Here is a 23,091-nt window from a genome sequence, read left to right as displayed (position 1 = left end):
TGATCTAGTTATGTAGATTTTGTAGGATAGATCTAGAGAAAAACCACCAGAAACTCTGACTTTTGTTTCTTTGCTAAACCTAACTGCATTGATTTAAGAACTTTTACAGTTTTGACCCTGAATGAGCTTAAGCAGCTGCAAGTTTTCTCTGAGCATTTTCTGTGCTCAACCTTTACTGACGGAAGACTGTGTCAGCTTTTTGGAAAGGAAGCATGTAATTGAAATCAGTGCAGGTGAGAATCTAGTTTAATGTTTGTTATTGTCTTCTAAAACCTTCACAGTAACCAAAAATCCATAACAGATGGAGGTAGTTGATTTTTTTTTTTTTTCTGGTGAGAAACATTTTTGTCAAAAGATGCAACTTTTCATGAAGAATAAAAACTATATCATTTTGTGAAATTCTCTTCAATAATTCCTATGACATTTTAATTAAAACCATTTTTGAAATGCTTTATTTACTGGAGGAAAACTGCATTTATAGTACACAACACATTTAAAGAAGAACTTAAATGGCATTTTCAATCATGTTTTCAGCAGAAAATATTGGGGGTGAAAATGGGACAAAATCCCAAATGCTGCTTGCATTGAAACCTATGAAATGAAATCTAATGCAGAATTTGACATTTTTCATGAGATGCCTTGCTTGATTTTTTTAACAGATTAAAAGCCTTTTCTTTTTAAAAAAAACTGGTAACAATATGTCTTAGTGTTTATTTGTCCTGCTCTTTCACTAGTGTTTCTCATAAAAAAAAAAAGTGGTGTTCTATGCATACAATGGGATCAAATAAGCATTTAATTGATGTGTTTGTAAGTGGCACATATAACTGTGAAATTGCTTAGCTCAGATCTGGCAGAGCAAATTCTAAAGCAGCAGTGCACAGTATGAGAATCTGAGCTAGATTATTTTTAAAATGTACAAAAACAACAACACAAAAGAATCAGACAAAACATGTTGACTTTCATGGTTTTAAATGAGCAGAACTGGAGATTAGGAGCACATTAAAAACACAAGCAATAAAGATGAATTAATGGCTATGTATCTTAGAACACACTGTATACCAAACCTGGAGGTAAGGAAATAGCATTTCCCAGATACACAGGGGACATAATTAAAATCTGTAACATAAGGCAATGAAGGAGGGGGGGGGGGGGGGAAAAAAAAAGGAAAAATTATTCACAATTATACTAACACACAGTATAAAACTTAGCTTTTCTTTCATACAGTTAGTGTTTGTTGACTATAGCAGTTTTAATACAACGTGATCAGTAAAGCAGACATTGATGTAGGGCCTGAATGTGAAATGCCTTGAGAATCCATTCCACTTCACAGGGTGATCACAGGTTCTGCAAAAGCAAGAATAACTGATAAGTATTCACAGGATTCCCACAGACTGGCTGATGTAAAGTTGTTACTGATGGAAGGGTGGCTGTTCAAGGTGGTCCCAAAATGCATAGTCAGCAATGAAGTAGACATCATCTCAGAAAAGTGTATTTTCACTGATTCCAGTGTAAGGTAATTGTGGAAGTGGACATAGTGGGGAGACAAAACAAATTTATAAAGAAAATAAGGTGTATAGCCTACTGTAGAAAGCAAAAGAGTAGTTTTTGTGTTCTCTTCAATGCCAGCAATTCCCATACCAGGAGGATGGTGCACCTAGTTTTAAAAATACACTTTCCTGAAAAGTGGACTAGGTGTTGAAGCCAGAGTGTGACATTGATGTACTTTGCAGGAGAGAATATATCTAAGAAATATTGGTCTGTTTTCTTTTTTTCCGTACAATTAAGCCAGTAGACACTTTCTCTTGATAGGAAGGACTCAGCATATCATGTGTAGATCTCTACAACATAAAATGTTTACACTACTTAATGTTAATGGAAATAAAGAGGCAATTTTTTGATGAAAGTGCATGTTCCTCTCCAATTACTATAAGAGAAGCCTGTTAGGACAGACATCAGCACCAAGATAGCACCTCCAAGATAGACATCAGCAGTATAGATACTGGAGGTTAGGCAAATTGTATTTTTGCACTCGCCACCCCACGAAGCAGGCCTGTGTGTTTGTAGTAAACACCACTATGAAAACTATAAGTAGGCTTTTGTAGCGTTTTTGTTTATCCTACCTCTACTTCCTTAGTGAATATTGTTTGTATATATGCTATGTAAAAATATCTGGTTAAATTTGTTATCAGGGGAAAGGAAAGGGATGGAAAAATAGTCTGTTATTATTATTGAACCCCTAACTGAGAAAATATTTTTTTTTTTTTAGTACCTGTGAAAGCCTTAGAAACACTCTTTGTTTTAATTATGCTTTATTGTAAACCAACAAGGTATCAAAATAGACCAGAGATCAGACACCCTCCTCCCCCAAAGCTATAAAATATAAAACCACGTACATATTGTTATTTATGCCAATTATTAAAATTGTTTCTAATAAGATATTATTTAGATAATCTTTTGACATCAAATGTTCATTGTGTGCTGTGCTGCGTATACAAAGCATAGAAGACAGTTCCTGCCTTGCATGCACATAAACACCACAAAGAGCTAATAGAAACACTCTGCTTTAATGAGAAATGGTATCCTTCTGAAGATGACATTCATCTCAGCTAATTTAAGGTGTAAGTATCTCCATCTGAGTGTAATGAGTCCCAAGCTCCAGGCTCCTATTACAGTAATTACAGATCTAATCAATACAGCCAACAGATTTTTAGGGTGGGGGTCATTTGAATAAAGTCATCAACTTCAGAATGACCTAAATTTCACTGAGTGTTATTGACTAGCATTAACTACAAAGGGATCTTCAGGATAACTGTCTCAGATGCAGAAACGTACACTGTGGACACCTAAATTTAGCTGCACCAATTCAGTAGTAGAAGTCCTTCTAATATCACAAAAGGATTTGCTAGAGTTACTCAGACAAGTGGAAAGGCTCTGGAAAGGGGATGGACTTCACTAATCATATAACCTTTCCATCCACTTTGGAACTATTCTCACTTTCCTGTTCACTTAATATTTCACAATCTTTTTCAAAAAGGAAAGGCTGCAAGTGGAGTGAAAAGAAATCCACTTGAAAAGGAAGGAATATTTCTAGAGGTGCCAGTCAACAATATGTCCACTGCCTGGAGATCATCTAGTCCAACCACCAGCTCAGGTCAGGGTCAGCTGAAACAGGGTGGTCAGGGCTGTGTCCAGTTGGATTTGAATAGCTCCAAGGCTGGAGCCTCCACAGCTTCTCTGGACAACCTGTTTCCCTGTTTGACCACTCTTACAGTAAAAAAAGCATTTTCTTATGTTTAAACAAATTTTCATATATTTTAGGTTGTGTCCTTTGCCTCTTGTCCTGTCAGTGGAAACCATGGAGAAAAGCCTAGTTCCATCTTCTTTGTACCCTCCATCAGGTATTTATACTGATGGATAAGATCCTCCTGAGCCTTCGCTTCCCCAGGACTGCAGTCCCAGCTCTCTCAGCCTCTCCTCACGTCAAATGCTCCCATCCCTTAATCATCTTTGTGGCACTTTGCTGGACTCACTCCAGTATCTCCATGTCTCTCTTTTGTCCTGGGGAGCCCAGCACCGGACACAGCACACCAGTGCTGAGTAGAGGGGAAGGATCACATCCCTCGATCTGCTTGCAACGCTTTGCCTAAACTCTGTGTGTGTGTGTTTAGCATCACAGAACTGCCAACTGGTTGTCTGGATTTCTTAGCACTATCCTCAGTGCAGTCTCATTCATGCCAAGCAAAGGATCGCATGACGCAAATGCAGTCAATCAGTAAATGACAAATTCAAATCAATCGCTAACAGATGCCTGCCTTTAACTAAGCTGGCCGTGCTCCTTTATGATTAGTGTGTGGATGTGTGCATGTATGCGTGTGTATGCACATATATACGCGTGTGTGTGTGTGTGTGTGTGGAGTGAGTGAGAGAGCTTTTGTGTAGGCACGCAGGTGCCTGTGTACAGGAGAGAAAAGAATGCAGTCTAACCAGATCCTGTGGACCTTAGGCAGGCTTCTTCTCTGAGGACTGGGATGAAGGGCACCATATGTTTGACATGAAAGCAAACCCTACTACTAGCACAGGCCATTACTCTTGGCAGGCTCTGCAGCTACTGGGGATTATGAATCTTGATTTGCAGGCAGGGAAAATATTCAACATTGCAAAAGCGATTTAAATTAGAAATAGATAATCTACAGACTTGTCTCTTGAGTGTAACAAGAGAGATTCTCCAGACACAGTCTAACTAAGAGATATATTGGGCCAACAAACCAACAGACTTAATATATGTTTCTGGTTTAGCTGGGGATAGAAATGAGTTATTTTGAGTTACTGAAAAAGAGTTTGAGTTCTGTCATACTCTTAGGTTTTGATTAAAGAGGGTTTTTTACTATTTGCTGTAGTAATAGTTATGCTGAGTTTAGCAGTTCTAGTCATCGACTATACAGTCTTGTGTCAGCTACTATATAAATAGAGAACTAAACTACAATCCCTAGGAAAAAAAAGAAAAAACTATCTTGGGGTAGATCTGTGGGGTTTTTATATCTGGGGAACTTTACCAGTAGAAACCTGGGTGACTTGAGGCTTTGTCCAATTTTCAGTGAGTCATTTCTATCACCTTCATAGTCAATGAAAGGAAACAGGCATATTTATCTTGTTTTTTTCATGCATAGAGAGGGCAAGAAAGGAAAGGGCAAATGAAAAAAGACCCTGCTGCTATCAGCTGCTAAAATTACTCTCCTGTGCAGGTTAACAGACCTCTTTACCGTGAACTGCAGAAAAATGGACGGACAAAGCCTCAAATGTTAGGTCCTCATCTCAATTTTGCCAATTTTGTTTAATTCAGGGGTTTCTGGCTACAGAAGCAACCCCTGTAGGCCCCCACTACCAAAACCTTGCCATGCAAACCCAATACAATGTGGTAGATATACTTTGCTTATGTGTTCAGGATTGAACAGACCACCAGCATTGAGCATCAACATCAAATTTACCCCTGCATCAGGTAACCTTCCTCTGCAGTTGGGGTGCAATTCATGACTTACTTAACTCATTTGAACTGAATCTCTTCTACCTGTTGTGAGAGACAGAAAGGGTTAATGATTCAAACATTGTGGTAGGGCAAGTTCTGCTTAAAGATGAACTCTGCCTAGCAAGGAACCACAGGTGAAAAGAAGCCGATCAGCACGGGACACCAGCAACAGGGCACAGCTCCTTGTTCTGATGTGCTGTTCTGATAGTCTGAGCAGGGCAGCTCATGTATGGCCAAAGATCAACCAATGGTCATGTCTGAAGGGAAGGAGAAGTTACTCCTCAAATGACCCCCAAGCCCACCGACCTATTTCCCTAAGGTTCTGAAAGCACAAACCACCCGTGACACCTAATTAGCCTGATGAGTTCCAGTGCCCGCCCAAAGGAGGGGCAAGAAGAGGATGAAAGGACACAAACTGAAGCCCCATGTGTGCGGCCACTGGAACTGGACCCCTCGGCTGACTGAACCAACGCTGGACCCAGGACCGGTGAAATCTTTCCTCTTCCACAATCCCTACATCTCATCCCTTTAAGACACAAAACCGTTGACCAATTCTGGGACTAGGAGTGGATCCAGCCAACCCGGGCTCCTCTCTGAGAAGGAGTCCAGAAAGCAAGGGGGTCTGCTCTGAACCTCCTGACCCAACGGGAGGGATCTCCTTCTTCCCTGAACTGATGTATACGGTTATCATGGGTTACACGGGTTGCTGAGGTAGTTTCATGGCAATTCCTGTTGTGAGAAACCCCGCCACCTGCTGTTACGCCTCCCAAGTTCAGTTTGCTTCTGCCATGAATAAAATGTTTAACTGATCATTTGGTGTCGTTTCACCCTAATTTAGCCCGAGGGAATTCCGAACTCAACAGGACCCCTCCCTGGTCTGTCCAGCCCGGGTCGTGACACCTGTGGTGGTGGGGAATGGTGTCTGAGGACCCATGTCTTCCCTTTCTGATCACCTTGATGATGATTTCAACCTGGGCCTGATATAATTACTTTATTAGATACAATACTAAGAAAATCTGTGGTGTTTCCTGCTTCTTTGAAGCTGAAGCTAGTAAGATACCAGATTAGTCTGAGAATTGCATTACTGACATTGTAAACCTTCCAGACCTAAGTCTTTATCTGGACCTTTGTTCAAAGGTACTATATGATGATGAGGTTTTGTGTTCAGTAAAGCCTGTTTTTTCATCAAAGTTATTCCTTTTTAAATAGTCATTCCCACTAACTTTCTAGGGAAGTAAATGATATCCACATTTCATTATAGAAATGTTAGACATTTCTCTAGTGCACAGCTTCCCACAGCAGAAAAGCTGCTGTTCTTATTCAGTCACACTGGCCATTTCTGCTTATACTGGAATTTTAACATCAGCTTCTTAAAATAGGACAGACCTAATAACCCAAGAGTCTTCTGTCAGAAAAAATGAGATAGCAGGGTGATGTTATTCCCCATGCAATATTGCTTCATGTTCACTTAGTCATTTATTTCTCCTGTACATTCTCTTAACTGCATCAATGGGGCCCAGCAACCACCTTTGATTCAACTTCACTGAAATAATTTCTTTTTCAGTTTAGAAATATGCCCTGGTAGTAATCCTGATACTTTGGAATTATAGAGGACCTCTGGTCCTGACATCAATGGCTTCTAATTTAGCAGCTGGAGATCATTGGTAATAGAGGAGTTTCAGAGGCAAATGTTAATGCAAGTGCATGGGCATCTTTCAGGGACCACTGCGAGTACATAGGTGTATCTGACGGATAGTATGGGTTGATCCTAAAGCAAAACTAAATTAAGAAATGAGATGATATTGGGAACAAAACAAAACCACCAACAACAACAAAATACCCAAAACAACAACAAATCCCAAGCCCGTATTACAGGCACTGTTTGGTGGTTTGAGAAAGATGTCGTCTCTGTAAGCCAGCTCCTTGGGATTCACTACACTAAAAGACATCCCAACCGTTTTCCATCTCATGCTACAAGATTGGCATGTGCCTAGTAGGAATTTACCCCCATGCATTTCTGTGTCTGTTCTAAAGATTTGTCTTGGCAATGCATTCCCTATCAGTGTCACAGTACATGCAAAGTTTTTAAGAAGCGTGCAACTGATAAGGTCAAGTGGACCTATAAAAAAGGTCTGTAGCAGTATCAGAATCAGCACCTAGGAGCCAAAACTGTAAAGTATGACATAATTATGGCAAGAAATATAACAGGTGATATCAAATTCCAGAACTGAATATTTCTAGCTGAACTTGGGGACCATGAGAAAACCCATTTCACAAAGGTGGAACGTCCAGGGCTTGGGAGGTGACACCTAATGAATAAGATGCGAAGAGCGGAAGCAGTAATTTTGCCCAACCTCTTAACACGAAATGCTGCTATAGAAGTAGAAGGACTATGTGTATAAGGATTTTAAAATTATCTGATGTTGAATATGTGCAATACCAGATAATAACATTGCAAGCTCAACTCTGATTAAATGGCAAGTGAATAGCAAATCTCAGCAGCATTGTCTTATCACATTAAAACAAGGGGAAAATCTCCTATTTATGAATGAACTGACCTCATTTTTCCCCTTATGGGACAATGTGTATGGCAGAGTTGGGTATGATTGAAAAGACATTACATAGTTCTTTAACATGACAATGTTTAATCCAAGACACAGTTCCTTTTCAGCCTTCACTAACTTCTTATTATTTGAGTCATACAGTTGACATAAGCCCTGAATGCATATTCTGAGGTTGTGTGAGGTGTAAAAATTGGGTTCTGACAAGTTCTTTCAGGAAGTACTGTCAGAAGTCCCCAGGAGCAACCTGAAGCACAAACTTACGAGCTAATGTAATTCACCAAAGACTCAATGACATTTTGCTAGCATTCTCTCTGGCCAGTTGTTTTGGTCCATAGAGCTTCAACACCTCCAACCGTTTTTCTATACCTCCTGCTTTTGACCATTAACGCTGACCCCACTGCAGATGCTTCACCACCTTATATATGGGTTGTCCCCATGAGTGTTGCCCAAGCCCAGGGTCCACCAAGACACCCACACAGTGCTATGGCAATGCACTGGTGAAAATGGTGAAAAGGTAGGAAAAATGAAGATGTGTCCAAAGCTGACATATGGAAATAAGTAAACAAGCAATTCCATTCTCTGAACAAGGTGAGCGTAAAGGAAGAAGTCCTTCATGCTTATACTAAAGCAAGTCAGGAAAGAGAAGGAACCAAAACCACTTAAAAATAAGGCCTTGCTTCTTCTCAAGGTCACAACTCACAGAAGATGTTTCCTCCAAAAAATGCATACTCATTTTCTCTTCATGTTATCTTTCTTGTAGAAGCGTTGTCTTCCTACTTCTCAAAAAAACATCCCTGTCATTTGGGATTTCTGTCATAACATTCCAGTAACAAACTAAAGAAACTTATCTGGAACCATCTTCTTCAGAAGAATGAAATGCGGAAGAGTGAGGCTCAAGGTGCAGAAGGGTTATGACTTCATTTTGTTGCCTTGGAAAAAAAGGTTAAAATTGCCAGCAATGCGTGATCTAAATCTAAGTGACATTAAACAGATGGCACTGAATGACCAAGAAAATAGCATTGGTCTTTCTTCATCCATGAGGTCACTTTGCACTTTAAGCCGCATTAACTTTGCTCAGCTACAAGATGCAGCCTTTTTCTTGCATCTATCTCTTTATTTTTAAAAAACAATTTGGAGAGCTTTGGAAGTGGAGACATTGTTAGGTTAATAGTGAGAAATCCTGTTTCTCATGAGGAGGATGAAGAGGAGAGCATAGCACAGAGGTGCCAGATTTGCTGGCGTTTCAGGACAGGATTTTTCTTGCTGTTGCCACTTGGAACAAAAAGGTGAATGATTTTGTTCATCCTTTTGCAAGTGGTATGGTTGTCAGGTAAAAGCTGCTAGCAGAGAACAGCAGGGACAGTGCTCCCACTGCACCTCTTTAATCAGACTTCTACAGTAATGGAGGCAATTTGAAGATGTTATCTTAAAAGATAGAGGCACCACCATTTACAGGGCCTGTTTTCCTCCCTCCTACCTCACCTTCAGAGTGCTTCAAGGCAATCTGAACATTCACCTTTATTTTTTTCTTTTTAATGCTTTAACCCCTGTGTCCTCAGGTGCAAGTTAACATTTGAGGCAGACAGTACACATCTCCAGTCCCCAAACTTCATGGGCAAGTGACTAGAGTCTCACTTGCCTTGAAACAGGCCACATCTCTTTTGGTCTGTGCAGTCAGTGCCTATCTTTCCCTAGAAAGACAGGGCTCCCAGACTCACATTTGGCAACTCGTGTTGTGTGGAGGGAGGAAGGAGAGAGAAAATCCACTTTATGAATATGCTGAATTATTCTGGGAAGCACTCAGGATAACACCAAAATGAGAGACAAAAAACACTGGCCAGATAAGACATCATGTGCTGGAGACTAATAGAGATTACATAGCAGACCTGACGAGTCATCAGTTTGCACCAACGTGGCAAATCATACGTTCCCTTGGGAACAGGCAGAATTACTGGCATTTGACTTTCAGCTTGGATTAACTATCAGGAAGGAAAATGCTGACTCGGATTAAAATATATCTGGTTGCAGGAAAAGACAATTTCGAGGAAATGGATGCTTAAACGCTAGCGTATGTGGCCAAGGCTGCCTAGTGTGCAAATCACTCAGTATCCATTCAGCATCTCATTACTATTTCACCGTCCCTGAGAATCTGCCAAAAGCCACGGGGAAATACCAGACTTTCACCTTGCAGCAGCATTTAACTACAGAGCAAGCAAATCAGAGCTATAAAAGGTGACAGAAACCCTTAAATTCTCATTCATGTGTTAGTGGAAATAGAGCTGATAAACCCTAAAAAAGCCCACAGAAGACACACAACACGATTAGCATTAAACTCCCACTATTTCAGCTAAGGGAGCCGGAACTGTACGGTCCTTGTTTTGTTTAAAGGTAACTGGTGGAAGGATAACATGGTTTGTGCAGAACTAGAGAAAATGAGAGTTGAAAAGCTCACCTGTCAGGACGGAAAAACACAACAGGAGACTGTGTACATTGCATAGCAGTGTTACTGTCTTATACACTGATGGATATTTCAGTGCAGCAGCCCTGCATATTTAAATGCAGTAAGTACCTACCTCAGATTTTTTTTTTCTTTTTTTTTTTTTTCTTTTAAAAAGACTATTTAACTATGAAGGGAACAGAACTGTCCTGAATGAGGACAGAGATGGAATGGATAAAACTCCTAGTACTAGAATTAGAACTGCAACTTATAATGTTTTCATTAAGAACAGCATGTGAAATAAATTGCTGCACAGAGAACTAATTAAAAAAGAACTAATAAATTCTATAGGTGTAAATATAATGCATTTTTTGTATCCATCTGAGCACTAGCTGTTATTAACTCTGGGTGATGCTGTTTTTACATATATATATGTTCAAGTTATCCATACAAATGGTGCCAGGGCTGAAGCACTGAATGGAAGTTTGCTTAACATGGTTGCTTCACTTACTCTCCAGCAATAAGTACTAGATTAATGCAAAACCTAATCCCATCAGAAAGGAGATATTTTAGCAGACACCAGGGAGACTAAACCAGTTGGTCCCTGCATTAGAGTAAAGGCTTGTGGCAAGAAAAGGCAGATATGTCAGGGAATTCACTCTGATATTTGCAGATAACCTTGATTGATAGGTCTTTTGGATACCTCCTCATTTGGTTCTTAGCTGGCTGTTCATAAACGAGGGTAAGAATACCTGAGCTGACTTTCCCTTTGATCTCTCCCACCATCCTTCTAGTGTAGGTGAGTGAAATATTCTGTCTAGTGCAGGTTTGTCCCTTTTTTTACTGCCCCAGACAAGTAAATAGGGAGCAGTACAGATGATGAAATTGTTTTCATCCAAATACAAATGCTCCAGATAACACAAGTCACCTTCATTTCCCTTTAGAGAGTAGAGAGATACAAGCAATTCTGGAGGACAGTCCAGCTCACCTTTAACTAATCTATTAAACAGCTCAGAAAAATTGCCATTTAACATGTCTATACATTAGCCTGAAAGGGAGCATTGGGTGACTAGTTCAGGTTTAGCTGTCTATTTCATTGAAATTAATCCCACCCTGCTTGTTTCATATTTTACTTCTGAAATAAATATTTTTGTATTATCTTACTCCGTTCACAAGTTTTAATGGTTTGGCTTGTATATTTTCTCTATAAATAGATCTTCAGTGACCAGATATAGAATAGTGTTGCAACCACTAGTATAAGAAAAAAGCCTATCTTCATCTATCTTCATAAAAATGTGCCCTGGAAGTGATAACGTCTGCTTTTTCTTTTTTCTTTTTTCTTTTTTTTTTTTTTTTAATGTACACACAAAGTGTTCCCATTTTCATATGAAGACCAGATTACAAAGTGTTCCCATTTTCATATGAAGACCAGATTATCCTAATTATTAATTTCCTTGGGCAGTATTATTGGAAATATGCATAAGTATTAACTCTCATGCTAGATCCTACTGACAGCCATCTAATGAAAGCCTCATAATCTCTTTAGTTACTGCATGGATACGACTTCCATTGTGTTTTCCCCATAATGTTCTTCATACACAGGAAAGCAACCCTCTCCCCTAATAAGTATGTTCTCCTACAATCCTCACCAAAAAAGAAAAAATAAAATAAAATCCACAGATTGAAGGGAAGAATAGAAAAATATTTCAAAGAAAGATCTCTGAGTTACTAAGCAAACGATGGTATCAGAAGTCCCTGAGCAGGAAATAATCAGAGACTTGGAGAGTGCCTGAGGGAATATCCTATGTACATCATCTGTTACTCCTTTTCCCTAGGTGTCTGTTTATGGGTGCTCCTGGAGGCAGTAAATGGGTGAAACATTTCTTTTGTTCCAGCAAGTGTGGCTGTCCTTATACCCTCAAAATCAGCTCGGTCTGATTTATCAGGGTGCTGCATCTATTCGACTCCTCTCTGTTTATTATCACTATCTATCGTGAACAGCATCACTAAAGGGATTATGTAGACTTCCAGAAGTGTCTTCATTTTCTTTTGAAAAGAAACAGAAGTTTGTTGGGGAGGGAAGATAATCATGGGTAGTCACTGAAGAGCCAGTTATACATTACATATTCTGCATTGTGCATCTGTTTCCATTTATGTGAATGGAAATTATTAAGATTTTACTTACTCTTTAGTACGTAGTGTTATAATGGATTAACGGACAAAAGACGGGAGATGAAGTATTTAAGGGCTCCAGGAGAGACAGAGAGAACTTTTGGGTATCAAAAGAGCCTTTTTAAGGTTAAAATCTGTTAAACAAAAGCCAGAGGAAGAAAAAAGGGATATCCATTTATGTGTTTTTAACAGGTCTTGGATATCACAGTGACTGAGGCCTTTGACACGCTAAACATAAAAGTGAAAAATCAGTCTAGACAAAATACAAGAGAGTAAATTGTAGGGAATTACTATGAATCCATTGAATGGAAAGAGATTTTTGAGTTATTTTTATGTCTCTCAAATTATTTGAAAAGTAGAATAATTGTGGTAGTTACTGCACAGTCTTCTCCATCTGGCACAGCTGAGATCTCCCAGTCAATAACAATTAGCAATTAATTTTGGCACTGCCCACTGCTTTTTTCAGAATGATGTTACTGGACATCATATTTAGTGTGACTGAGCAGAAGCCTACACATCCTCATACACACCAAGCAGGAGATCCTCTCTCCTCAGATACTGAAATTTACCCTTGACAAGAATGACAGCGGCATTGAAAAAACAAGCAAGCGAGCAAAGAAATAATAAATCCGTAATAGTTATAGTCACTTCTCTGCTTTGTTCTTGACCTGCAGTTGGGAGAATCAGAATAATCTCAAATTACACTTTGCTTAGTCTCTTTTCAGAGGTCTTTTGCCTTCGACGCACCAGATTCCTACTTGTTTGGAGGCAGTAGGTTTCTGCAGCATGACACCCCAGTCCGTCAGTTTAAGTGACATCTAAAAGCTCACAATTCCTCTGGCTTTCTCCCCACTTAATAATGCTATATTGCAGCTGCATCTTGAAATAAACAACTCCTTCCTCCTCTGTAACAGATGGTGCTGTGTAACCCAGAGTACAAGCATATCTGTAGCAGCAGTAATGAAGTAGGAAAGCTGGGCAGACTGGGATGGGAGGGATCATGCACACTCAGGACACCACTTTGCCTGTTATTCCCAACAGCGAAGATGAAGGAGATGCGAATCATTATGAGAAGGATGGGAACACTCAGGGATACATGTCAGGCTGTATTTTAGACCAGCTTCATCTTCTCTTTTTCTTTGGTGAGGAACAGTAAATATTTAAGGGGAAAACTGTGATGCTACTTAAAAAGCACTTACCTAATTAAACCTCAAATGCAGAAATCTCTGTTCACTCAGAGATGCACTCTATGATGCTCACCACCTAAGGCAGTACCTCAGCCATATGGCATCTATTAAAGATACTAGCGGAGGGAGCCCTTTCTGTATTTTAACAGATGGGTGCCTGCTAGATACTGGGGTTGGAGCAGAGGGGAGAATGGAAGAAAACTGAAGGAAAGAGAATCAAGAAAGAAAGACGAAGTTCAAAGGATGAATTCTTATTGAACTCTTCCATTTCTGCTCAAAACAGCTGAAGGTCATGTTTCGTTCCTAGAAAGAACTTCTGTTGTTTCCAAACCCTTGGACTCAGACTCACCGATCTCAACCTTTTCACACCAGAGTTATTATGTGAAGGGTTGTCCTTACAGCAGAAATACCACTACTGATTTCAGAGTTTGCTGGCCCACCCAATAGTTGCATGAGTTTAGGAGCAGGATTCACTTTTTTATACTGTTCCTTCTGCTGCATCTTCCCCCTCCAGGGTCATGCTCACAGTGTATATTACAACCTCAGCAAGTTTGGGCTGTATCAAAAAATGGCTAGAAGACCTCAGAAGAGAAAGTCAGTTCCAGAGCATGTTGCAGGGGAAACATGGTAAATATAAATTGCAAGTAAAGAGTCAGAAAAGAGAGGCTTACTTGAAAATAAGCCATTTCTTGGAATATCTAGCTTTCAGATAGGTCCTGATCTGGTAAGATTGCAGTTTTAATTGCAGGTATTGCATTCCCAAAATAAGACTAACAGTCGGAGGCACCGTAGGGCTAAAGTAATATGGTTCCGTTTACATTATGATTGCTACATGGTTTCATGTTTTCCAAATTTGTTTGGATGGCTGCTGTTTCCTCTTCTGGAGCAACTGTCAAGGATCTCAGCTAATCATGGCTTTGGTGCCTGAGCCAAAATGGGACGTGATACCTGTCACGCCTTCCTATCTTTGCCTTACAGTGCACCCATAAATTTGTTTCCCACTTCACAGGGTAAGTTTAATTTGTCTCAAAAGGCCTGTGGGAACTTGGTAGCAATCTTTTCTCTTCCAGGGATTGATAGGGACCTCGTTCCAGTGCAATGTGAAAGCACAGCATGCAGAGCCACTGGGTTTTCCACTGAACAGAGGAGATTTGGAATTAGAAGCAGTGTGGCTGCACCGGTCAACGTGGCACTCCAGATAATTTGCTCTGCTAACATTACTGTACCAATTCTGGGACTGTATCACCCAGGGTTATGTATCTACAGCAGCTCAGATATTCTTGCTGCAAGGATACACAACATGCAAAGTATGCTGTATGTGCTCTTGATAAAATACAGTGTGTGTCACCTTGTTCTGTAGAAACTGTGAACCCAAAAGATGTATTAAATATTTACATAATCAGTGATTTTTTACTATTTGTTCCAACTGCGTACCATAAAAAACAACGTCCTGTGGACGTATTCTCAGAGCATTAATTCCTTTATTGAGAAACTCTCTTGTTATTTTAATCCTTCATCTGAATTCCTTAGGAAGAAGATTATAATTAATGTACTTTTTTTTTCATTATTGTTCATTACTCTGTGCAATAGTTCAGTATTTTCAAAAGGCAAAGCTGGATGTTTCCAACAAAACACAACTTTGATATTGGATTCTACTGAATTTTAACTCCAAGAAATAATAAACGGAAATGTATTCATATGATTCTGTTTATTTCAAATTTTATTTCCCAAACTATCTGTAGATCTAAGTCAGACGTGAATGCCTGTGTGGGCACATTAGATCTACTCATGGCTGTTACCTTGCAAGTCTTTTAATGGGCCCAGTAGGTCATGCTAGATATGTTATCAAATTATATCCTTAGATCATTATCAATTCTTATATTAAAATTGCCTTTTACCTAACACTTTGAGGACTTTTGACTGGAGCTACCTGGTTTACTTTTTTTTGTTTTGTTTTATTTTATTTATTTGTGTCGGTGACTAATCTAGAGTTTCTTTCCCAAACATTCATGATTTTCTGTCAGACTTATTTACAACACTAGCTTCTGAAAGGGGTAGCATTAGTATGTAATAACACATCTGACTACTATTTTCTGCCTTCCTTCACCTCACTCTGGATTCATTACTTCACCTGAGATCAGACTTTGCTAATAGCTGGAAAAATTACTGCGTTCTCCAGATAAAAGAAAATACTGAAATATAACATGCTCTTCAACGCTTCCAGAATTTTCCAAATAATTGATGCCATAAAGGCAGAGATTACGTTGCGAATTTGCCCAGTGACACAAGCTGCACTCTTCTTTCAGTCATTTCCACACGTGGGATTTAGTTCCTATGCTCCCACATGGAAAGCAACGGCAGAGAGGTATGTCCCCAATTGCCCTACCTTGCCAATGCTGTTTTGATTAGGTTGCACTCAATAATTGAGAAGAAATTATCATGGATCAACCATACACAGGGTAGGATATCCCTAAGTCCAGCACGGGGATGATGCAGCCAATAACACAGTTTCAGCAATGCATTTGGGGTTTTTTGTAAGATTCTTTTCATGGATCTTTTTTAGCTTGTCCAACATTACGCACACCGAAAGGAAGAAGCATTTCCAACCTGAGAGACAGAAAGCAGCTGTGATGAGCCCTCTGTTAGAAAGGGGAAAGCAAGCTTTATTGCGGGAAGCGTTGTACCAGCTTTGTGAGGTTGATTGTAATAGTGCTGTAAATACAAAGGGTCTGGTTCTCACACTAGAAACATTTTACACTTAATGTAATTCAGTTTATTGCCCCAATGCACTGCAAGAATGGTGTAAAATGGCATTACAGTTAATGAGAATCAGGCCTAGGGATTCTAATATTTGCTTTCTACTGTGCTTGAAATTACTTCTGTTGTTTTATAGCAATGTTTAAAAGTCAGTACAGAGACATTATAAATAAAAATTCCTGGGTCATATCCATCCATCCATCCATCCATCCATCCATCCAAGAGATATGCAATGCAGCAGTTGTTACAGAGTCTAAGCCTTGACTGAATTACAAGTAGGATTAATTTGGCCTTTTAAATTTAGATGTTGATACAGTACTTTCTCTAAATTCATGTCTTTCAATCATTTTGAATCACCAACACTTTATTCAAAGGCAAAAGTTTTCATGAGCCTCATTTTACATTTCTTCTGTGAGTAAAAAAATCAATCAAGGATAACAATGATAAACCTAAATAATGTAACATGAATATGTTTCAAAATGCTGACAGAAAATATTTGCCCTTGCATGGAAGAAATGCTTGGTGAAAACAGAAACAGAGATTTCCTTTACCTTCAGCTGTAATAACCTTTTTAATGACTTGTGAACCATCTGATTGTTTGTAATGAAAACTCCCTGTTTCTGCTTATGTAAGGACTTTATTTATTATTATGGTAGTATCTGGCTTTCTGTCTCCAAAATTGGTTGGAACCCAAAGGAAAGTATTAAAAAAGAAATCCCAAATTTCTGTTATTTCATCATTTCAACAGTTACATTGTAACAAATATCCAGATCTCTCAGGTACTCTCAGAGCTGTATTTCACAGAAGTATTATACTTCTATAAGGCTGGAGAGAAAAATAACAGAAATCTAATAATACAAATGCATTGAGACCATCCTGCTCTTTGTAGGAGTGAAAGTCTGTGTGATTACAAAAGAGTAGTTGCAACGCATGCAGATACTCTTTGCATCTATCATTGCATTTTCTTACTAAAAATGAACATTTTTACATAGACCAAAACAAAACTACTTCAAGTATATTTACTACCATACATGTTTTGAAGGCAAAGGGCAGCAAATAAACTGTCAATTAATCAAGGCATTTGGAATATTTCTTGAAAAATCTGTGCAAAGTTTAGTGTTACCTGCCCTGAAAACCATATAAGACAACAGAGTAACGTTCAAATGACATTGTGAAGGAGATGTACTAATCTTTACATATACCTATATATTCTTACTTTTTGTAAATTTCATAGATATTTAAGGTCAGTGACTATATGGTATAAAAATCCTGTTGAAGCAAAATTTTGTAACATGGACTATTAATTTGGTATTACTGTAAGTGTTAGAATATATGTCACATGGAAATCTCTGCACAGCTCAGTGACAAAATTATATGCTCCAGGCTTGAGGCATCTTCAATATAGTGGAAAAAAGACACATAGCAATCCCAACAGGAAAGAAAAGACCATATTCAAAATATAGGCTGACCTCCAAAATATAGTCCAGAAAACCATACAAAGTCTGTAATATAAGCTCTTACATAAGAATGGAATAGACCTTTTGGAAACCCAAGAAATTCTGACTCATTACTCATACAGTTTGAAACATTCAAAATACACCTAAATATAATTATTTAAACTTGGCTAATTTTTTGGATAGGCATTACAGAGAATGTTTAAGAAAGAACTTGAAGAAGAAAGAGGAAATCGACTTCCCTTTCTTTCCACATCTGGGGATCAAACCAGCAGAAATTCTTTCCTGATGCTAATGTGCACTTCATGCCTTGAAACACAAAGGTTGACAATTACAATTTCTATTTAGAAGCTGGTGTAATTTGCTTCCCTCCAGTATAATCAACTCTGGAAATGCATAACAAGTTTGTGTAACTTGGTAGCTTCTCATCTTTCAAACCTCACAATCAGGAGGACAGATTTCCTAGTAATGCCATACTTTTGCCTGATACTTTTCTCTTTTTTTAAAGCACTGCCAGTGGAAGATCTAAATTTCCTTTGCAGAACCTGTTTCTAAACCAAATAGAGGGATTTCCAAACCCTGTAAAACCACACTTCTTAAAAAAAAAAAAAAAAAAAAAAAAAGACGGTTTGCTAAAGCAAATTATCCCTTGAAGGATTCACAACCACATGGGCTACTCTCACCAACATCATCAGAGCATCACACTTCAACATATTCATGAAATGTTATACAAAAGAAAAGTTAAATATTCCTTCACCAGCACATCCATCTCCTTCTGCCATATGTTATTTCCCTCCTCATATTTGCATTTTAAAGCCTTCTACTGTGTTGCCTTCATATCATATTTGAGTAAGAGACCTCAGAAGAGACAGCTTGAAGAGAAACATCTGTCAGGGTCTCTGGTGTAACATGCTAGAAGTGGCTTTGTGGAGTTGACAGTTCATTTGGAGTTGAAAGGCATGTTTTTGCTACTTTCACTCACTTTCCTGCACTGCTCCATGAAGCCTCGATACCCCATTTTTTTTTTAGCCCATGGACACTAAATATGTACTATGTTCTACCATTTATACCAGTTATGTCTGAACATAAATGAAAAATCACGGGTCTTAATGGTTGGAGGGAAGTCTGGCTATTGCCTTATCTCTGAGGAATATAACTCCCTATCTACTACTCTTATTTTAGGGATGGGATGGGGTCATGGTTTAACCCCAGCCAGCAGCTAAGCACCACGCAGCTGCTCACTCACTTCCCCCCACCCAGTGGGATGGGGGAGAGAATCGGAAGGAAAAAGGTAAAACCCATGGGTTGAGATAAGAACAGTTTAACAGAACAGAAAGGAAGAAACTAATAACGATAATAATAATAAAATGACAATACTAATAATAAAAGTATTGGAAGATACAAAACAAGTGATGCACAATGCAATTGCTCACCACTCGCCGACTGATGCCCAGTTAGTTCCGAAGCAGCGACCCCCCCAGGCCAACTCCCCCGGTGTTTTTACACTAAACATGACGTCACATGGTATGGAATACCCCATTGGCCAGTTTGGGTCAGCTGTCCTGGCTGTGTCCCCTCCCAACTTCTTGTGCCCCTCCAGCCTTCTCCTGGCTGGGCATGAGAAGCTGAAAAATCTTTGACTTAGTCTAAACATTACTTGGCAACAACAGAAAACATCAGCGTGTTATCAACATTCTTCTCATACTGAATCCAAGTCATAACACTATACCAGCTACTAGGAAGAAAATTAACTCTATCCCAGCCAAAACCAGGACAGATGGGCTACCAAATGCAGAAGGACCTCATGGAATCTGGAGTGACAAACTTGAAACTGGAGAGTCCGGGTCTCACTTAAGTGTTTTACAATAGGGAACACTTACAGTGATAGAAAAGCTTTAGTGACATTCTGCCAAGAGTTACTGTCCGCAAAATTGATCTAGAATCATAGAATCATAGAATATCTCAAGTTGGAAGGGACCCATAATGGTCATTGAGTCCAGCTCCCTGCTTCTCACAAGACTACCTAAGACTAAACCATATGACTTAGAGCATCATCCAGACATTCCTTGAACTCTGACAGGCTTGGTGCTGTGACCACTTCCCTGGGGAGACTGTTCCAGTGTCCGACCACCCTCTCAGTGAAGAACCTTTTCCTAATGTCCAGTCTGAACTTCCCCTGACACTGCTTCATAACAATTCCACATGTCCTCTTTATGGTCACCAGAGAGAGATCAGCACCTCCTCCTCCACTGCCCCCCTTGAGGAAGTTGTAGACTGCAATGAGGTCACCCCTCAGCCTTCTCTTCTCCAAGCTGAACAAATCAAGTGACCTCAGCCACTCCTCCTAAGTCTTGCCCTCAGGACCTTTCACCATCTTGGTCGCCCTCCTCTGGACACACTCTGATAGTTTGATGTCCTTCTTATATTGAAGCATCCAATACACTTTCTTACACTGAGGCACTTTACTATGAGGGTGGTGAGACACTGGAACAGGTTACCCAGGGAAGTTGTGGATGCCCCCTCCTTGGAAGTGTTTGAGGCCAGGTTGGATGGGGCTTTGAGCAACCTCATCTACTGGAAGATTTCCCTATCCATGCCAGCGGACTTGGAACTAGATGTTCTTTAAAGGTCCCTTCTGACGCAAACCATTCTATAATTCTATGTTTCTATGAAAACTGCACACAGTACTCGAGGTGTGGCCACACCAGTGCCATGTAGAGTGGGACAATCAGCTCCCTGGACCAGCTAGCGATGCTGTGCTTGATGCACTCCAGGACATGGTTGACCCTTTTTGCCACCAGGGCACACTCTTGACTCATATTCAACTTGCCATCGGGCAACAGGCAAACCGTGCATACCATCACAGTCATTTCCAGCTAATAATTTAAGCTATGCATGAGAAAATAGAGCTGAGGACAGTAATGTCAAATGGGGGCAGAAATTCCCGGGTGAAAAGTGAGGATGAAAAGCTGGAGGAACTAACTCTTAAACTTTTTGAAATAGATGTCAAGTCCACATTCCTCAATGCCTTATTCCAAGGATGTAAGTGCCTGAAAACCTCTATCATCCTACTGGAAAACCTCCAAAATCCTGCTGGATGAGGATGTGATGTGACTCTCAGGGTCTCCTTGAGGGTGTTTCTGCTTTTAAAATAAGTGCAAATTGTGGGATGCTTTCCTCTTCATAAAACATTTGGAAGGAGGAGAGAACAGAGTGTGTGTTTTATTTTCTCTTCTAGCAGTGTCTTGTTACATACAAAGTCATTAAGACCGATTAAGTGATAACGTTACACATTTTAATAATGTAATTGGAAACCTGAGGAAGTATGGGAAATGTATAATCTATATAATTTGGGTCCCAATTCATCCAGTTCTGCTGCTGTTATTGCTTTGTGTAGCTTCATCATAGCAGACTGTATGGTCTGTGTGACCTACACCTTGGCACAGAGTGGTCAAGACTAACTTTGAATTCCACTCCATTTGTGAGAATAAATGAAAACACATTGGATTTTAATATTAAATCCCTCTGATAATAGGTTGGATTTGGATTTGGTTTGTATTCAGAGAAAGAAGCCATGTTTTTCAAAATGACAAATAAGAAAAAGGAAAAAAACCCCAAACATTAATTATAGCTTGAAATGAAATTAAAATAGTTTGGAATAATTTGTTGAAATTCCCTTTTGACCATTGAATCAGTGAACTTCTAAAAATCTGGAAAATGTTGTGTTACAAAACTGATATCTTTTTTATTCCTGTTCTGGTAGCTGAAGGTACAGTGATCAGCCTTAGTGGAGTACAGGACAGGGATCTGTGGTGTGTTTTGTTGTAAAAGAAGCACAGAAGTTCGGCTTTTAATTCCAGCTCTGAAAAAAAGGACTTGGGTTTATTGTGTCTGTGGCATCATTCTGTCCTTTTGATGCCAAACACCAACTAGCTGCAAAGTTCATTAAAAAACAATATCCTATCATGAGTGGTTACATCAACACCCAAGCTGAAACTAGTCAGCAATGGGACTAGTTTGGGGTTTGTTTTTTTTTTTTTTTTTTTTTTACAGCAAAACCAAAACCAGACAGGAATTTAGTCAGATGAATATTTCATCACCTGGTTTACTCCTCCGCTTTGAACACAAAATGTTGCTTAAGCAGGACTAGAAGGCAGCCAGCCACCTACAGAACTTCCCCAGGCAGAAATCATATGTATTTTTTGAAGTTAAACAGAAATAGGACAGTGACATTTTTTTCCGTTTTGTTCCCTTAATTGCCAGACAAAGTGCAATTTTCTGTTCTGTTCTATCAACCAGATGCCCTTGTCATCCACCATCATACTACAGTAATGGAACTTGACGTCCTCTTTGTTGTTTCTCACTGCATTTGTGTGACTCACTGCGCAAAATAAAAATGTACTAAGAATAGCAGAGGTTGTGTTAATGGCAAAGCTATGAAATTCCCTTCATCTAATTGCTTTCAGATTTTTTTTCAGTGCTAAGGCTCTTGAAGTTGTCTTGATATGCTATGACCATTCAGCCATGAAGCTATGTACCAGCAAACACATCAATTTCAGTAGAAATCCTGCTAGGGTAAAGTTTTTGAAGGTACTTTGGCACCTAAAGGAGTAAGTACAGACCTATGCAAAGATATGAAGGCTGCAGAATTGCTTTTGAATACTTTATTTTACACAGTTGAAAAGCTGTTCAGAAATGACAAATGGCCACAAATTACTCTGGAGCATTACAAATCAGCTGAAGTTGTGGTCCTAACCACTTGAGGCATTGGAGCATAACAAAAGCTTAAGAGGAAAGGAAGCAACTGTGCCATTGGTTACTGCTGTTGAAGCTAAACTACACAGGTAAGTATAAGTAGGAGAAATGCCTATCATTTGTTTAGAATTAAGAAAGATAATCAACCATTCCTTGACTGCTTGACAAATCTACATCAGTAAAGACCTCACAACAACATTTACTTGTGAGGCCAGTCCAAGACTGAGAGAGTAATTTTACTTAGTAAGATATGATATACTGAAAGAAGAGAAGAGAAGAGAAGAGAAGAGAAGAGAAGAGAAGAGAAGAGAAGGGAAAAGAGAAGAGAAGGGAAAAGAAGAGAAGAGAAAAGAGAAGAGAAGAGGAGAAGAATAGGTCAGCAGGAAGGGACCTACAGTGATCATCTAGCCCAACTGATATGTGTCCTCTTAAAGTTCAGATCACTTTTCCTCTTTACACAAAAGCAGGTGCACAAATGTCAAAACAAGGACAACAAATACCAAAGCAAGCCTAAGGGACTGACTCATGGGAAAAAATGAAAAATGTAATTAATGTCTTTAATTTTCCCAAGTGATTTTGGAATGTGGTAAGAATTTGCAACAATAGGCAAATGTAAAATTAGAGGTGGCAGGTTGATCATTTAGAGCACAAAACAGAATGAGGTCAAGAGACGTGTGATGATGGAATGACTGGTAAGAGGAAAATAGTCTCCCAAACAAGAGAAAAAGTTTATTAGGCAAAT

At 39.3% G+C, this 23,091-nt stretch overlaps 1 protein-coding gene across 21 annotated transcripts in view; it reads right to left on the bottom strand.

Moving 5' to 3' along the window:
* Nucleotides 1–429: 429 nt before the first annotated feature.
* TSNARE1 (t-SNARE domain containing 1) overlaps nt 430–23,091 on the bottom strand; it is a 488,733-nt gene continuing 466,071 nt past the window's right edge. For all 21 annotated transcript variants that reach the window (XM_030012179.1, XM_030012185.1, XM_030012183.1 and 18 more), the window contains one exon: nt 430–1,344. The gene's annotated coding sequence lies outside the window, so the exon portion shown is untranslated. The remainder of the gene's footprint in view (nt 1,345–23,091) is intronic.

This window comes from Aquila chrysaetos, chromosome 4 (genome assembly GCF_900496995.4).
Source record: "Aquila chrysaetos chrysaetos chromosome 4, bAquChr1.4, whole genome shotgun sequence".
Taxonomy (NCBI): domain Eukaryota; kingdom Metazoa; phylum Chordata; class Aves; order Accipitriformes; family Accipitridae; genus Aquila; species Aquila chrysaetos.
Note: the sequence above shows the minus strand (reverse complement) of the source record. Positions and strands in the feature narration are given on the sequence as shown.